The following is a 19,204-nucleotide window of genomic DNA, read 5'->3' on the forward strand; positions in this document are numbered from 1 at the left end:
GGTCTATTCAGGGTTTTGACTTCTTCCTGGTTTAGGCTTGGGAGGAGGCAACTGTCCAGGAATTTATCCATTTCTTCCAGGTTTTCTAGTTTATGTGCATAGAGTTGTTTGTAATAATCTCTGATTATGGTTTGAATTTCCATGGAATCTGTGGTGGTATCCCCTTTATCATTTTTTATTGCATCTATTTGGTTATTCTCTCTTTTCTTTTTTATTAATCTGGCTAGTGGTCTGTCTATTTTGTTGATCTTTTCAAAAAACCAGCTCCTGGATTTATTGATTTTTTGAAGGGTTTTTCATGTCTCTATCTCTTCAATTCTGCTTTGATCTTATTTATATCTTGTCTTCTGCTAGGTTTTGAGTTTTTTTGATCTTGCTCCTCTAGCTCTTTCAATTTTGACAATAGGGTGTCAATTTTAGATCTCTCCTTTCTTCTCATGTGGGCACTTATTGCTATATATTTTCCTCTAGAGACTGCTTTAAATGTGTCCCAGAGATTCTGTTATGTGGTGTCTTCATTCTCGTTGGTTTCAAAGAACATCTTTATTTCTGCCTTCATTTCATTGTTTATCCAGTCAACATTCAGGAGAAAATTGTTCAGTTTCCACGAAGCTGTGCGGTTCTGGGTTGGTTTCTGAATTCTGAGTTCTAACTTGATTGCACTGTGGTCTGAGAGACTGTTACGGTTTCCGTTCTTTTGCATTTGCTGAGGAGTGATTTACTTCCAATTATGTGGTCAATTTTAGAGTAGGTGTGATGTGGTGCTGAGAAGAATGTATATTCTGTGGATTTGGGGTGGAGAGTTCTGTAAATGTCTATTAGGTTTGCTTGTTCCAGGTCTGAGTTCAAGTCCTGGATATCCTTGTTAATTTTCTGTCTCGTTGATCTGTCTAATATTGACAATGGTGTGTTGAAGTCTCCCAGTATTATTGTGTGGGAGTCTAAGTCTCTTTGTAAGTCTTTAAGAAAACTTGCCTTATGTATCTGGGTGCTCCTGTATTAGGTGCATATATATTTAGGATCGTTAGCTCTTCTTGTTGCATTGTTCCTTTTACCATTATGTAATGTCCTTCTTTGTCTCTTTTGATCTTTGTTGCTTTAAAGTCTATTTTATCAGAGATGAGAATTGCAACTCCTGCTATTTTTTGCTCTCCATTTGCTTGGTAAATCTTCCTCCATCCCTTTATTTTGAGCCTTTGCGTATCCTTGCATGTGAGATGGGTTTCCTGGATACAGCACACTGATGGGTTTTGGCTTTTTATCCAATTTACCAGTCTGTGTCTTTTGATTGGGGCATTTAGTCCATTTACGTTTAGGGTTAATATTGTTATGTGTGAATTTGATCCTGCCATTTTGATGCTAGCCGTCTGTTTTGCCCGTTGGTTGATGCAGATTCTTCATTGTGTTGATGCTCTTTACCATTTGGTGTGTTTTTGGAGTGGCTGGTACTGGTTGTTCTTTTCTATGTGTAGTGCCTCTTTCAGGAGCTCTTGTAAAGCCGGTCTGGTGGTGATGAAATCTCTTGAGTACTTGCTTGGTCACAAAGGATTTTATTTTTCCTTCACTTATGAAACTTAGTTTGGCTGGATTTGAAATTCTGGGTTGAAAGTTCTTTTCTTTAAGGATGTTGAATATCAGCCCCCACTCTCTTCTGGCTTGTAGGGTTTCTGCTGAGAGATCTGCTGTGATTCTGATGGGCTTCCCTTTGTGGGTAACCCGACCTTTCTCTCTGGCTGCCCTTAGTATTTTCTCCTTCATTTTAACCCTGGTGAATCTGATGATTATGTGCCTTGGGGTTGCTCTTCTAGAGGAATATCTTTGTGGTGTTCTCTGTATTTCCTGGACTTGAATATTGGCCTGCCTTGCTAGGTTGGGGAAGTTTTCCTGGATAATATCCTGAAGAGTATTTTCCAGCTTGGATGCATTCTGTTCGTCACATTCAGGTACACCTATCAAACGCAGATTAGGTCTTTTCACATAGTCCCATATTTCTTGTTGACTTTGTTCATTCCTTTTTACCCTGTTTTCTCTAATCTTGCCTTCTCGTTTTATTTCATTGGATTGATCTTCGACCTCTGATATCCTTTCTTCTGCTTGGTCAATTCGGCTGTTGAAACTTGTGCATGCTTTGTGAAGTTCTCGTGTTGTGTTTTTCAATTCCATCAATTCACTCATATTCCTCTCTAAGTTGACCACTCTCATTAGCATTTTGTCAAGTCTTTTTTCAAGGTTCTTAGTTTCTTTGCATTGGATTAGAACATGTTCTTTTAGCTCACGGACGTTTCTTATTATCCACTTTCTGAAGGCTGATTCTGTCATTTCATCACACTCATTCTCCATCCAGTCTTGTTCCCTTGCTGGTGAGGAGTTGTGATCCCTTGTAGGAGGAGAGGTGTTCTGGTTTCGGGTGTTTTCATCCTTTTTGCGCTGGTTTCTTCCCATCTTTGTGGATTTATCCACCTGTTGACTTTGTAGTTGTTGACTTTCTGATTTTGGTAAGTTTAAGTCTGCAGCAGCAGAACTCATAAACCCCCTTTTTTTCCCCCCAGGTGTTCTGTCCCAGGGAGTTAGGGCTTTATGAGTTTCAGCTGTGCTGCTGCCATTTTCTCTGTCCATAAGGAGGCAGCCTAGTCACTCTCAGCCTGCAGAGGCTTCGCTGAGCTGCTGTGGGCTCTGCCCAGCTGCCGTGTGAACTTCCCTGCAGTCCTGTTTATATGGGTGTAGTTAGAACTGCTTCCGCTATGTTAGCCCGCCTCTGTAGTGACGGACTCTCTCTGTAATGGTGGGTTGCCTTGGCGACGGCAGGTTGCCTCGGAAACTGCAGGGTGCCTCCGTAATGGCGGACGCCCCTCCTCCACAGAGCTGGATCGTCCTGGGTTCAGTTGTGTTTGCCATGGAAGTCTCAATCCAGAGCATTTCCAATTGCTGTTTTTTTGTTTTTGCTTTTGTTTTTGTGGGGGTGGGACCAGCCGGGCCTGGTCACCTGGCTCCCTGCCTCAGAGCCTTTTGTTTTTTAGTTGAACAGTCGGCTCTCTACCAGGTGACCTGGTTGCCTGTTGAATAGGCGCCGGGATCTGTGTGGTTTCCCGTGCCGCGACCTGCTGCGCCGGCTGAAACCACGGCTCTGAGATTCATGGCGCTTTTTTTTGCCCAGGAATCTCCTGGCCTGGCTCCCTGCTTCAGCTCCCCTTGCTGGCTAAGAGGGGACACAGTCTTGTTTACTCTGCCCCGGGAGCTGCTGCGCCGGCTGAAACTGTGGCTCTGAGATTCATGGCGCTTTTTTGCCCTGGAATCTCCTGGCCTGGCTCCCTGTTTCAGCTCCCCTTGCTGGCTAAGAGGGGACACAGCTTCGTTTACTCTGCACCGGGAGCCGCTGCGCCAGCTGAAACTGCAGCTCTGAGATTCGTGGCGCTTTTTTGCCTGGGAATCTCCTGGCCTGGCTCCCCGTTTCAACTCCCCTTGCTGGCTAAGAGGGGACACAGTCTAGTTTACTCTGCACTGGGAACCCCTGTGCCAGGGCACAGGCCAAACAGCCACGCCAGCTAAAACAGCCGTGCTGGCGACCTGTGGGGCTCCTCCGCCTGTGAATCTCCTGGTCTGTGGGCAGTAAAAATCCATCTGGAAATGCGGCGTCCACTCACCCTCTGTGCTTTCACTCGGACCTGCAATCCTGAGCTCCTCCTATCCGGCCATCTTGGATCTCTCTCTTGTGAATCGAGTTGATTTTTTTGTATACGGTATAAGGAAGGCGTTCGGTTTCACTTTTCTGCATGTGGCTAGCTAGTTACCTCAGCACCATTTATTGAATAAGAAGTCTTTTCTCCATTGCTTATTTTTGTTGACTTAGTTGAAGATAAGATGGTTGTAGGTGTGCAACCTTATGTCCAGGTTCTCTATTCTGGTCCATTGGCCTATGTGTCTTTTTATACAAGTACCATGCTGTTTTGGTTACTGTAGCCTTGTAGTATAGTTTCAAGTCAGGTAACATGATACCTTCAGCTTTGTTCTTTTTGATTAGGATTGCCTTGGTTGTTTCAGCTCTTTTTTTGGTTCCATATGAACTTTAACATAGTTTTTTCTAATTTTGTGAAGAGTGTCCTTGATGGATGATAAGAATAGCATTGAATCTGTAATTGCTTTGGGCAGTATGGTCATTTTATTTTATTTTTGAAAAATACTGTTAGCCAGTGAGCACATTTTATAATTTGGAAGACACAAATCAAATGTGCAGGATTTGATTTTCTACATTTAAAATGAAGAACCAAAGTTCTCTTCTTGGTTTTCAGCTAAAGGCAGGAGATTACTTTCCAACTCCTTTTGTTTCTGGAGAAGGCCCTCAGTTCTGAAAGTCCCTTAAGGATTGCTTGCTGTCAATCCCTGTTTTTTACCAAGTTAGAATTAAGAAGTGGATCCCTGACACAGTCAGAATCAAATAGCTGTTGTTCTTGGCCACAGTTTTGTGAATGCTGATACTGAGAGTCCTGGGTTGGAGGTCTAGACAATGGTGCATCTGGATCAAGATAATAGATCTCATTTGTTCGAATGTAGGGAATAAAATGGGACGATTCAGAAATCCCAGATGATAATTCTGTTTGATTACCTCCCGAGATCAAATTCTCTCTCTCATAGCTACTGTTTTTTAGTGGTAGGTATAATGTATTCTGAGTTTGTTGGCTTCTCTTTTTCACTGCTGGAACTGGTGGTGATTGAGACCTTTCCTTGCTGAATGAGTTAATTTTCAGAGACTCTTCTTCCTTTTTGACTAGATGTCACCTGAACTTTGACTCAGTTTCTTGATGAGATGAATGAAGAATTTCTGGTGAAATGCCTCTGTTTTGATAGAGGTGCCCAGGATTATTTTTTTCTACCAAATGAAGCAATTCCATCTGCCGCCTCACTTTTTTTTCTTCTCTCTGCTTTTGAAGCTGATTAGGGTACTTTTCTGATGCTGGAATATACCTTTTAGGTAGGGCTTATTTATATTCCAATCAGGCCTTTTAAGATATTTCTTCATGTGTTTTGTTTATTTTTCTCTATTCTTGTGAACTGATTGCACTGGTCATTATACCGATTGTTTTCTTTTTCTAAGTTGGCTTCTTTATCTTGAGTTAGTTCTTGCTTGTTTTTCTTAGTGCTAAGCTGTCCAGTAAATTCCGCCGATATCTCAGGAGATGAATAATTTGTGTTGTCCTTCTCTGTTAACGATCCACAGTGTGATTCTGCATTGGTGAATATTCCTATATTTACATTATCTGTCTGCACACCAGTATCCTTCTTAGGAGACATCCTAGAATTCATACATGTATTCATTTTACCACTGACTTCATCAGAATCATGTCCTGAACTGGAAATGTTAGTAGATGCATTATATTCCATTTGTATTGTATCAACACCAAGATTTTTAATCAATCTAGAAGTGTCGTGTCCCTTTTGCACCAATTCTCGGATTCTCTGTTCTTGTTTAGTCTCTGTGCCAGTTCCTGCACTGGCTGCATTGTCTGAAACAGCTCATTTGTCTTGAGAGTCATTTCTTCCTTTCATTTTTGCTTAGGTATGTCTTCTTCATACTGTTTCTGCATCTCTTCACGTTCCCGTGCTAAGCGAAGCTCCTCTTCTTGTTCTTCCTTCTTTGCTCTTTTTCAAGTTGCTTCTTCTTGTGCTTCTCTTCTACCTGGGCAGTGATGGCTTTATGGTGCTCTAACTGTTTTTGTCATCGTCTGTCTTGTTCCTCAATCTGAGCTGTGTCCAAGAACCACATCCCTAATAGGTTTTGCTATATGCTGCTCCTCTGATGGTTCAACCTGGCTTCTGGTTGTAGGTGTACAAACACTGCTGACATCAGCCAGCTCCCGAGTGTCAGGAGAGACACAGAAGTACACAGGTTGTTTGTGTGTTGACCGAGAGGACAGTTGGGATTGAGAACCAGAATTACTCTTTAATGAATCAAAGTGCATTGCGCATCTGTCATGTTCCTCACCCTTTGAATATATGTCGTTCCTCTATTTTTCTTTGACCGTCACCTTCTATTTGCTTATTCACCTCTTCAGTCCATTTTCTCTGTAGTTCTTGTTTCACAGCACTGAAACGTGCTCCAGCAGTACTGTTTCCCTAGATTGGTCAAGAATTTGAAGTTTCCCCCATACTATATCATCACTTTCAGATTTTTTCTAAGGATCATTCCATTTTTCAGACACTTATTTTCCTTTCTTCTTTAAAGCAACCTGTTCATCTGTAAATAATGTCCTTTTTAAAAAAAATATACAAAAACCAGCTTTTTCCTCCACTGGGTTTTTTTTTTGCTTCCAACAAACTTCTATCACATTCCCTTTTCCCCAGAGTACTGAATATATCAGCTGGTTTCCATTCATTCTCTACTGCTTAGATGTCTCCTGATATTCATTTAAGATAGATATATTTTCAGCTGGGACAGATGAAACCATCTCGGTTTTTGTGAATAATCTCATAATGTTCTCATCCTTTGGCTGATTAGAAATACTGTTTAAATGTAGGTACATTGACTTTTTGCCTCCTTTCCATTCTCAGTCAGGGAAAGAGATCCATTTCCTTGGTTTACAGTCATCTCAGTATCTGTTGTAGTTGGTCTTGTGTTGGACACACCAAACTGCTCTTCATATTTTCAGCTGTGGTGTGTCTTTTGTGAGGCTTTTGTTTTGCTACTAGAGATGTATTTACGGTGTTTCTAGTCTTCTGTATATTAGGGGTTGCAGGTGAAATATCTTTCTTTTGCCTGTGATGTTTCTGAACCAACTGTCTTCTTTTGGAAAAGTTTTGCACTCCCAATGCAAGTATCTTGTGTTGATTTTAGAATGTGTCCAGTTTTTGTTCTTAAAGTACACTTTGCAATCTTGGTCTTAGTTCCCATCTTCACAGAAATTTTTGATTTATGTTCATATGGAGACAATATTAGCTTGGTTTTTCCATCCAGTAATTCAGTTTCAAGCTTTAAACCATCTCCCAAGTTCATGGCCCAACCTCGCACTCTCTCCATGATCATTTTAATAATATTGATTCTTCCTGTCCATGAGCATGGAATTTTTTTTCCATTTGTTTGTGTCAATTGTGATTTCTTTCAGCAGTGTTTTTCAATTCTTGTTGTAGAGATCTTTTCCTCCCTGGTTAGCTGTATTCCTAGGTATTTTGTGTGTGTATGTGTGTCTATTTTAAATGGGATTGCATTCTCGATGTGGCACTCAGCTTGGATGTTGTTGGTGTATAGAAATGGTACTGATTGTTATACATCGATATTGTGTCCTGAAACTTTGCTGAAGTTATTTATTAGATCTAGGAGCTTTTAGGCAGAAACTGTGAGGTGTTCCAGATATGAAATCATATTGTCTGCAAATAGAGATAGTTTGACTTCCCCTTTTCCTATGGAATGCCTTTTATTTTTTTCTCCTGCCTGATTTCTCTGGCTAAGACTTCCAGACCTATTGAATAAGAGTGAAGAGAGTGGGCATCCTTGTGTTGTTCCAGTTCTCAAGGATATGCTTCCACTTCTTGCCCATTCAGTATTAATGTTGGCTGTGGGTTTGTCATAGATGGCCTTTATTATTTTGAGGAAGGTTATTCAATGCCTAGTTTTTTGAGGGTTTTTTTTTTCTAACATGAAGGATGCTGAATGTTATCAAAAGCCTTTTCTGCATCTATTGAGATAATCATGTGGTTTTTGTTTTTATGGATATATCACATTTATTGATTTGTGAATGTAAGACCAGCCTTGCATCCCAGCGATAAAGCCTACTTGATTATGGTGGATTGGATTTTTGATGTGCTGCTGAATTTAGTTTGCTAGTGTTTTGTTGAGGATTTCTATATCTGTGTTTATCAAGGATATTGGCCTAAAGCTTTTTTTGTTTCTGTGTGTGTGTCTCTGCCAATTGGGATCAGAATGATGCCGGCCTCATAGAATGAGTTAGGGAGGAGTTCCTTCTCAGTTTGTTGGAATAGTTTCAGTAGGAATGGTACAACCTCTTCTTTATATGTCTGGTAGAATTTGGTGTGAATCTGTCTGGTTGTGGACTTTTTCTCGTTTCTAGGCTTTTTATTATTGATTCAATATCAGAACTCATTTTTCGTCTGTTCAGGGTTCCAGTTTCTTCCTAGTTCAATCTTAAAAGGTTGTATCTTTCCAGAAATGTATCTATTTATTGTAGGTTTTCTAGTTTGTGTGCATAGAAGTGTTTGTAAGAGTCTCTGAGGTTTTGTTGTATTTCTTTGGGTTCAGTGGTAATATCTTCTTTGTCATTTCTGATTGTATTTATTAGGATCTTCTCTTTTTTTCCTTAGTCTAGCTAGTGGTCTATCAATCTTAATTTATTTATTTTATAGAACCAACTTCTGTTTTCATTGATCTTTTGTATGCTTTTTGCTTCTCAGTTAGATTCAGTTCAGCTCTGATTTTGGTTATTTCCTGTATTCTGCTAGCTTTGGGGTCGATTTGCTCTCGTTTTTCTAGTTCTTCTAGGTGTAATGTTAGGTTGTTAATTTGAGATCTTTCTAATTTTTTGATGTGGGCAGTTAGTGCTATAAACTTTCCTCTTAACACTGCTTTAGCTATTCCCCAGAGACTGTGGTATGTTGTATGCGTATTTTTATTAGTTTGAGATAATTTCTTGATTTTTGACTTAATTTCATTGTTTATCTAAAAGTCACTCAGGAGCAGAATATTTAACTTTTATATAGTTGTATGGTGATGTGGTTTGGCTCTGCGTCGTCACCCAAATCTCATCCCACATGTAGAGGAAGGGACCTGGTGGGAGGTGACTGGATCATGGGGGTGGTGTCTCCCATGCTGTTCTTGTGATAGTGAGGGAGTTCTCATGAGATCTAATGGTTTTAAAAGTGGCATTTTCCCCTGCACACTCTCTCTCCTGCTGCCATGTAAAATGTGTTTTGCTTCCCCTTCACCTTCTGCCACAATTTTAGTAAGTTTCCTGAGGCCTACCCACTATGAGTCAATGAAACCTCCTTTGTTTATACATTACCCAGTCTCTTTATAGTGGTGTGAGAACAGACTAATACATATGGTTTTCAGTCATCTTCTTAGTGTTGATTTCTGTTTTTATTGTGTTGTGGGTCCAAAAGTGGTTGTTATTATTTTGGGTTTTTTGAATTTGTTGAGAATTGTTTTATGACTGATTGTCTGGTCAGTTTTAGAGTTTATGTGCCATATAGAGATAAAAAGAATGTGTATTCTGTTTTTTTTGTTGTTGTTGTTGAGAGTTCTGTAGATGCCTGTTAGGTCTGCTTGTTCAAGTGTTGAGTTCAGCTCCTGAATGTCTTTGTTAGTTTTTTGCCCTGATGATCTGTCTAATAGTCAGTGGATGTTGAAGTTTCCTGCTATTTTTGGGTTGTTATCTAAGTCTCTTTGTAGGTCTCCAAGAACTTGTTTTATGAATCTGGGTGTTCCTTTGTTAGGTGCATATATACTTAGTATAATTAAGTCTTGCTTAAATCCTTTACCAGTATGTAATGCTCTTCTGTGTCCATTAGAAAATGCTCTTCCTTGTCTTTTTATGTTTTATTTTTAATTTTTGTGGGTACACATTAGGTGTACGTATTTCTGTAACAAAGATATTCAGCTTCTGAATGTCTTTGTTATTTTTTTTGCCCTGAGGATCTGTCTAATGCTGTCAGTGGGTGTTGAAGTTTCCTGCCATTATTGTGTCATTATCTAAGTCTCTTGGTAGGTCTCCAAGAACTAGTTTTATGAAATCTGAGTGCTCCTTCGTTAGGTGCATATATACTTAGTATAATTAAATCTTGTTGAATTAAACCCTTTACCAGTATGTAATGCTCTTCTGTGTCCATTATGTATGTAATGCTCTTCCCAGGGCACTTAAAATCCATGATATACGCATGCAAGAAAGCACAGCATGGAGATTGGGGCATATATTGCCACAAGGACTCCCTCATCTGAGTTACAAACAATCTAACTACACTCCTTAAGCCATTTTAAAATGTACAAGCAGGTTATCATAGACCAAAATCACCTATTGTGCTATCAAATAATGGGTCTTATTTATTCTTTCTATTTTTTTTTGTACCCGTGAACCATCCCCACTTCCCCTCCAGCCCCTCACTACCCTTCTCAGCCTCTGGCAACCATCCTTCTACTGTCTATATTCATGAGTTCAATTGTTTTGATTTTTAGACACCACAAGTAAGTGTCCTCACTTTTTTGTGCCTTTTTGTGTCTATTTGTCTTTTTGTGCCTGGCTTATTTCATTTCATGTAACATAATGACCTCCAGTTCCAACCTTGTAGTTGCAAATGACGGGATTTAATTTTTTTTGTGGCTGAATAGTACTCCATTGTGTATACATACCATATTTTCTTTATCTATTCATCTGTTGATAGACAGTTAGGTTTCTTCCAAATGTTAGCTATTGTAAATAGTGCTGCTTCAAAAATAGGAGTGCAGATATCTCTCTGGTATACTGATTTCCTTTCTTTTGGTTTTATACTCAGAAATGGGATTGCTGGATCATATGGTAGCTCAATTTTCAGTTTTTTGAGAAACCTCCAAACTGTTCTCTATAGTAGTTGTACTGATTTACATTTCATCAACAGTGTATGAAGGTTTCCTTTTCACCACATCCTTATCAGCATTTGTTGTCTGTTTTTTGGATATAAACCATTTTAACTGGGGTGAGATGCTATCTCATTGTAGTTTTGCATTTCTCTGATGATCAGTGATGTTGCGCACCTTTTCATATGACTGTTTGGAATTTGTATGTCTACTTTTGAGAAATGTCTGTTCAAGTCTTTTGCCCATTTTTCATTAGATTATTAGTTTTTTTTCTGTAGAGTTGTTTGAGCTCCTTATATAGTCCAGTTATTAATCACTTGTCAGATGGGTAGCTTACAAATATTTTCTGCCATTCTGTGGGTTGTCTCTTCACTGTTGATTGTTTACTTTGTGTGTAGAAGCTTTTTAATGTGATGTGATCCCATTTTTCCATTTTTGCTTTGGTTGTCTATACTGATAGGGTATTGCTCTTTGTGTTTTCTGATTGTTGTTGGTTTAAAGTCTGTTCTGTTTAAAATTAGAAGAGCAATCTCTGCTTCTTTTTATTTTCCGTTTGCTTTGTAGATTTTTCTCTATCCCTTTACTTTTAGCCTATGGATGTCATTGCATGTGAATGGTGGATATCTTGAAGACAGTATACAGTTGGTTCTTGCTTCTTTATCCAACTTGCCACTCTATGCCTTTTAGCTAAGACATGTAACCCATTTACATTCAAGGTTAATATTGACATGTGCAGATTTGATCCTGTCATCATGTTGTTAGCTGGTCATTATGCACACTTGATTTTGTAGTTGCTTTATAGTGTCAATGGTCTATGTACGTAACTGTGTTTTTATTGTGACCAGTAATGGTTTTTCATTTCTATATTTAGTTCTCTCTTAAGGACCTCTTGTAAAGCTGGTCTGGTGGTAACAAATTCCCTTGGCATTTGCTTATCTAAAAAGGGTCTTATTCCTTCTTTGCTTATGATGATGTATAGTTTGGCTGGATAATAAATTCTTGATTGGAGTTTCTTTTCTTTAAGAATGCTATATTTTGACTCCCAGTCTGTTCTGGCTGATACAGTTTTCACTGAAAGGTATGCTGTTAGTCTGGTGGGGTTCCCTTTGTAGGTGACGTGCCCCTTCTCTCTGGCTGTCTTTAATGTTTTTTCTTTCATGTCGATATGGGTGAATGTGATGACTGTGTATCTTGGGGATGATGGTCTCATATAGAATCTCACAGGGGTTCTATGTATTTCCTGAATTTGAATGTTAGTCTGTCTAGTGAGGTTAGAGAAATTTTTGTGAAGTGAGTGATATCCTTAAATGTATTTTTCAAGGTGTTTGCTTTTAACCACTCTTTCTTTCAGGGATGTCCATGAGTCATAGATTTGGTCCTTTTACATAATCCCGTATTTCTTGGTGGTTTCATTCATTCTCTGTTTCCTTTTTCTTTATTTTTGTCTGATGGGGTTAATTTGGAGAAGCAGTCTTCGAGCTCTGATTCATGCTGGCTTGTGTGTGCCAGAAACTGCAGTGGCACGGCAGGGTGCACATGTGTTGGTTGGGGTGGGGCACCAGCAGGAGCCTTTGCATTAGTTTTCATAGGTACTATATGCTGGCAAAATATTTTACTGTTTTATTTCGGGCTGCAATCCAGTAGGCGTCATTTAAGAATGTTAGCCAGCAGATAAGCTGTTACTGTGCTGCAAGGCTTTTTTGTTTTGGCACAGTGGGTAGGAGTGCTCTGTGTTGGGAGTTAGAGAGATGACCCCCTTAACTAGTTTGTTCTTGGGCCTTGGAGGAGGCCTCTCCAATCACTGGCTATATGCTTGCATTTCTTTTGTTAAGAATTCTGGTTCATGAGGATCCCACAGTTGGCACATAGGCCGAATTCTTGCTGTATTCTGTGGAGGGAGGCACACTCCAGTCTTCTACCAGCCTGTGAACCCTGGCATCTTACTTCTCTCACTGATCTGAGAGTAAGGGTTCCTCCCTGCTTGGGTATTGACCGAGCCAGCAAGCTCTGCTTGGCCAGGAGCTGTGAGGGTGGATGAGGTCACTTAATTTGCTGTCTGGGTGCTTCCTGAGGGAACATGGGGTTGTGCCTGCCTGCAGAATTCAGATAGAAACAGGACCACTCGGCTGGAAGCTCTAGCATGCATGGCCCATCTGCCTACCGGTGGTAGAGGTGGGTGGAGATGTCTGCCCTGCTGTCCAGGTGTTGTCCTGGGCAACAGGATATTGTGCCCCTTGGCAGAATTCAGGTAGAAGAAGGACTTACTGGGTTGGAAGCTCTAGCAGGTGTGGCCTGCCTGGCTATGAGCAGAGTGGGAGAGTGGAGTTACCTTCTCTCCCATCTGGGTATTTCCCAGTACAGCAGGAGGCTGTGGCTGCTGGCTGAGTTCAGGCAGAAACAGGACCGCTGGGTGGGAAGTTGGCACTGAGCCTTGTCTAGCAAGTGGTGGGAGAGGGGCTGGAGCAATCTTGACTGCTCCCAGGCACTCTGACTGTGGCCTCTATGGGGGCTATGGCAAGGATAGTTCAACATATGCAAATCAATGTGATGCAAAACAGTGCCAGTTTGTTCTGGGGTCCAAGGCTTGTAAAGGTGTTCTTGGACTTGAGAGTTGCCTCTGGAAAACCTCCAGGTGGCTCTGTGCCTCAGTTTAGAAGCATGGTTGGGTGTGCAGAGGCCTAGAAGGATTCTCCCATTCCCAGGCCTGCACGGGTCCTTGTGGAAAGTGTGAATTCCCTGAGGGTCTCTTAATCACCTCTCCCGTGTTGGGGAGCTTCTCCTGGTTCTGTGTTGACTCCAGATAGGCTCCTGCCCAGCTTCACTCCTCTTTGCTCTCTGTTGTCCCCTTGCTGCCTTGATGGATCCCAGTGTAGTTTGTGATTAGCTTGTAGGATCAGTGTTCAGTTTGACTCCCTCTTCAGATTCTTGCATCAGTGTTTTGTAGTTTTCATTGCAGAGATATCTGATTGCTTGGGTTAATTGCTAGGTATTTTATTTTATTTGTAGCTATTGTAAGTGATTACTTTCTTGATTTTTTTCAAATTGTTCACTATTGGCATATGGAAATGTTGATGATTTCTGTATGTTGATTTTATATTCTGCAACTTTAATGAATTTGTTTTATTGGTTCTAATAGTTTTTTGGCAGAGTTTTTAGGTTTTTCCAAAAATAAGATCATATCATCTGCAAGCAAGGATAATTTGACTTCTTCCTTTTCGGTTTGGATGTCCTTTATTTGTCTCTCTTATCTAATTGCTCTAGCTAAGGCTCCCAGTACTATTGTATAATAGTATAAAAGTGGGTCTCCTTGTCTTGCTCCAGATCCTTTCCCCATTCAGTATGATACTAGTATGGGTCTTTCATACATGGCTTTTATGGTACTCACGTATAGATTTTATCTGTACCCAGTTGCTTGAGTGCTTTTTTTCATGACGGGATGCTGAATTTTATCAAATGTTTTTTCAGCACCTATTGAAATGATCACATGATTTTTGTCCTTCATTCTGTTATAGGATGTATCACATTGATTTGCATATGTTGAACTATCCTTGCAACCCTGGGATAAGTCCTACTTGGTTATGATGAATGATCTTTTCAGTGTGTTATTGAATTCGGTTTGCTAGTATTTTGTTTAGGATTTTTGCATCAATGTTTATTAAGGATGTTGGCCTGTAGTTTTTTTTTTTGGATACATCTTTGGTTTTGGTATCATAGTAATACTAACCTTGTAGAATGAGTTTAGAAGTATTCCCTCCTCCTCTATCTTTTGGAATAATTGGAGTAGGATTGGTATTAGTTCTTCTTTAAATGTTTGGTAAAATTCAGCAGTGAAGCCATTGGGTCCTGGGCTTTTCCTTCCTGGAAAACTTTTTATTACAGTGTTGATATCATTACTTGGTCTGTTCAGGTTTTGAATTTCTTCATGATTCAATCTTGGTAGGTTGTATTTATCTGGGAGTTGATCCCTTTCTCCTGGGTTTTCTAATTTATTGGCATATAATTTCCCATACTAGCCTCCAATCCTTTGGGTTTTTGTGCTATCAATTGTAATGTGTTTTTTTCCATCTCTGATTTTATATATTTGGATCTCCTCTCTTTTTTTTTCTTAGTTTGGCCAGAGATTTGCTGATTTTGTTTATTTTTTCAAGGAATCAACTTTTCATTTCATTGATCTTTTATATATATTTCATTTAAATTTCATTTGTTTCTGCTGTGATCTTTATTATTTCTTTTGTTCTACTAATTTTGGGTTTAGTTTGCCCTTGCTTTTCTAGTTCTTTATGATGCAGCGTTAGGTTGTTTATTTGAAGTTTTTCTATTTTTTTGATGTACTCATAGCTATAAATTTTCCTTTTAGTACTGCTTTTGCTGTATCTCATAGGTATAGTATGTTGTATTTCCATTATCATTTGTTTCAATAATAAAAAAATACATTTTAATTTATTTATTGACCCTCTAATCATTTAAGAGCTTAATGTTTAATTTCCAGTTGTTTGTATAGTTTTCAAAATTCCTCTTTTTATTGATTTCTAGTTTTATTCTGTTGTGTTCAGAGAAAATACTTAATATAATTTCAGTTTTTTGAAATGTTTTAAAAGTTGTTTTGTGGCCTAAGATATGCTCTATCCTTGAGAATGATCCTTGAGCTGAGAAGAAGAAGGTATATTCTGCAGCCATTGGATGAAATGTTCTATAAGTATCTCTTAGGTCCACTTGGTCTATTGTGTAGATAAGGTCCATGATTTCTTTGTTGATTTTCTGTCTGGATGATGTGTTTGTTGCTGAAAGTGCGGTGTTGAAGTTTTCAGCTATTATTTTGTTAGGGTATATCTCTCTCTTTAACTCTACTAATACTTGCTTTATATATCTGGGTGCTCCAATGTTGGTTGCATATATGTTTACAATTGTTATATTCTGTTGCTTAATTTACTCCTTTATCATTATATAATGACTTTTCTCTTTTTATAATATTTGTCTTCAAATCTGTTTTGTCTTATATAAGTATAACTATTTCTGCTCTGTTTTGTTTCCATTGGTAGGAAATATCTTTTCTATCGCTTTATTTTCAGTCTGTGTGTGTCTTTATAGATGAAGTGTATTTCTTATAGGGAAAATATCTTTTTTTTTAATGCATTTAGCCACACTGTCTTTTGATGGAGAGTTTAGTCCATTTACATCCAGTATTGTTATTGTTAAGTAAGGACTTACTCTTATAATTTTGTTATTTGATTTCTGGTTGTATTGTGGCTTTCTCTTCCTTCTTTCCTTTCTTTCTGTTTTCTTTTTAGTGAAGGAAATTTTCTCTGTTGGTTTCTCTGTTGGTATGTTTTAATTTCTTGCTTTTTAGTTTTTGTGTATCTGTTGCATGTTTTTAGATTTGAGGTAGCTGTGAGGCTTGCAGATACTGTCTTATAAACATTATTTTAAACTGATGACAACCTAACATTGATTGCATAAACAAACTTATACCAACAAACAAGTAAAAAGAAAACTAGTAACTTTGATTTTATCTACTTGCTTTTTAACTTTTTGTTGTTTCTATTTATATCTGATTGTACTGGCTATGTCTTGAAAAGTTGTAGTTATTATTTTTGACTGGTTCATCTTTTCTTCTTAAAATATGAGTAGTTTACACACCACAATTACAGTGTTACAATATTCTATGTACTTAATATTACTAATGAGTTTCCCTTCAGATGATTTCATATTGTTCCTAATGTCCTTTTCTTTCAAATTGAAGAATTCTCTTTTAGCACTTCTTGTAGGACCAGTCTGGTGATGATGAAATCAATTTTTGTTTTTCTGGGAAAGTCTTCATTTATCCTTCATGTTTGAAGGATATTTTTACCATATATACTTCTTCTAGGGTAATAGTGATTTTTTTCAGCACTTTAAATATGTCCATGGCACTCTCTCCTGGCCTGTAAGGTTTCCAGTGAAAAGCTTGCTGCCAGATGTGTTGAGCTCCATTGTATGTTATTTGTTTCTTTTCTCTTGCTGCTTTAGGATCCTTTCTTTATCCTTGACCTTTGGGAGTTTGATCATTCAATGCCTTGAGGTCGTCTTTGGGTTAAATCTACTTGGTGTTCTGTAACCTTCTTGTACTTGAATATTGATATTTTCCTCTAGGTTTGGGAAATTTCTCTGTTATTATTCCTTTGAGTAAACTTTCTACCCCAGTCTCTCTCTCTCCTTCCTCTTTAAGGTCAGTGGCTCTTAGGTTTGCCCCATCGAGGCTGTTTTCTAGATCTTTTAGCTGTGCTTCATTCTTTAATTGGATATTTTTGTCTTTTGGTATAACATAATTTTTCTTGATAGCTGTATATGTGTTGTACTTGGTATTGGTTTGCATGGAGATTTCCGCTTAGGGGTTTCTGTTTGAGTAAATTATGTTTCTCTGTATTTGCCTGTCTGTCCAATTTTGGGGCAGCAGTTTGCATTGTGATCTTACTTTTCTGATGAATCTATGCAGAGTTGATAATTTTTCAGTTTGTTCAGCTTTTTACTTGTTAAGATGGAATGATGACTTTCACGCTTCTTACATGCAGGACTGGAAAGTAGAAGTTCAAATTTTATTTTTAGAACCGTAAAACTGCAAACATAAGCTGTCTGATATGGCTTGGCTGTGTCCCCTCCCAAATCTCATCTTGACTTGTAGCTCTCAAATTCTCATGTGTCTAGGAAGGGACCTGGTAGAAAGTAGTTGAATCATGGGGGTGAATTTTTCCTGTGCTGTTCTCATGATAGTAAATAAGTCTCACAAGATCTGATGTTTTCAGAAAGGGCAGTTCCCCTGCACATGCTTTCATGCCTGATGCCATATAAGACGTTCTTTTGCTTCTCCTTTGCATCCCCAGTCATTGGAACTGTGAGTCCATTAAACCTCTTTTTCTTTATAAATTACCCAATCTTGAGTATTTCTTCATAGCAGTATGAAAATGAACTAATACAGTAAATTGGTACCAGTAGAGTGGGGCGCTGCTCTAAAGATACCTGAAAATGTGGAAGCAACTTTGGAATTGGGTAGCAGGCAAATGTTGGAACAGTTTGGAGGGCTCGGAAGAAGACAGGAAAATGGGAAAGTTTGGAACTTCCTAGAGACTTTGAGGGCTCAGAAGACAGGAAGATGTGGGAAAGTTTGGGACTTTTTAGAGACTTGTTGAATGTCTTTGACCAAAGTGCTGATAGTGATAAGGACAATAAAGTCCAGGCTGAGGTGGTCTCAGATGGAGATGAGGAACTTGTTGGAAACTGCAGAAGAGGTGATTCTTGTTATTTAGCAATGAGACTGGTGGCATTTTGCTTTTGCCCTAGAGATCTGTGGAACTTTTCAACTTGAGAGAGATAATTTGAGGTATGTGGTGAAAGAATCTTCTAAGCGGCAAAGTGTTCAAGAGGAGGCAGAACATAAAAGTTTAGAAAATTTGCAACTGATGAAATAGAAAAGAAAAACCAATTCTAGGGGGGAGAAATTCAAGCCTGCTGCAGAAATTTGCGTAAGTATCAAGGAGCCCAAGACAGTGGGCGTAATCACCAAGACAGTTAACCACCAAGTTAATCACTAAGACAGTGGGGAAAATGTCTCCAGGGCATGTCGGAGACCTCAGGGCAGTCCCTTCCATCACAGGCCTGGAGGGAAAAATGGTTTCCTGGGCTACATCCAGGACTCCCCTGCCATATGCAGGCTAAGGGCTTGGTACCCTGAGCCCCAGCCGCTCCAGCCGTTACTAAAAGGGACTAAGGTACAGCTTGGGCCATGGCTTCAGAGGGTGCAAGCCCCAAACCTTGGCAGCTTCCACATGGTGTTGAGCCTGTGGGTGCAGAGAAGTCAAGAATTTAGGTTTGGGAACCTCTGCCTAGATTTCAAAGGATATATGGAAATGCCTGGATGTCCAGGAAGAAGTTTGCTGCAGGGGCAGGGCCCTCATAGAGAACCTCTGCTAGGACAGTGCAGAAGGGAAATGTGGGGTTGGAGCCCCCACACAGAGTCCCGACTGGGGCATTGCCTAGTGGAGCTGTGAGAAGAGGGCCACTGTCCTCCAGACCCCAGAATGGTAGCTCCACTGACAGCTTACATCATGGGCCTGGAAAAGCTGCAGACACTCAATGCCAGCCCGTGAAAGCAACTAGAAGGGGGGCTCTATCCTGCAAAGCCACAGGGGTGGAGCTGACCATGGCTGTGGGAGTGCACCTCTTGCTTTAGTGAGACCTGGAAGTGAAATATAGAGTCAAAGGAGATCCTTTTGGAACTTTAAGGTTTAATGACTACCCTATTGGATTTCAGACTTGCATGGAGCCTGTAGCCCCTTTGTTTGGGCTAATTTCTCCCATTTGAAATGGGTGTAGTTACCCAATGCCTGTACCCTCATTGTATCTAGGAAGTAACTAATTTGCTTTTGATTTTACAGGCTCTTAGGTAGAAGGGACTTGCCTTGTCTCAGATGAAACTTCATGCTGTGGACTTTTGAGTTAATGCTGAAATGAGTTAAGACTTTGGTGTCTGTTAGGAAGGCATGATTGTTTTTGAAATGTGAGGATATGAGATTTGGGAGGGGCCGGGGTGGAATGATATGGTTTGTCTGTGTCCCCACCCAAATCATATCTTGAATGATAACTCCCATAATCCCTATGTGTTGTAGGAGGGACCTGGTG

At 39.5% G+C, this 19,204-nt stretch overlaps 1 protein-coding gene and 1 pseudogene across 7 annotated transcripts in view; one reads left to right on the forward strand and one right to left on the reverse strand.

Annotated features, from left to right (window-relative positions):
• LTBP1 (latent transforming growth factor beta binding protein 1) overlaps nt 1-19,204 on the forward strand; it is a 458,896-nt gene that overhangs the window by 27,364 nt on the left and 412,328 nt on the right. The gene's annotated exons all lie outside the window — the stretch shown is intronic.
• LOC105733175 (coiled-coil domain-containing protein 66-like) lies at nt 4,249-7,002 on the reverse strand (annotated as a pseudogene).

The sequence above is a fragment of the Aotus nancymaae genome, unplaced genomic scaffold, assembly GCF_030222135.1.
Source record: "Aotus nancymaae isolate 86718 unplaced genomic scaffold, 86718_ANA_hifiasm-v0.15.2.pri h1tg000057l, whole genome shotgun sequence".
NCBI classification, from domain to species: Eukaryota; Metazoa; Chordata; class Mammalia; order Primates; family Aotidae; genus Aotus; species Aotus nancymaae.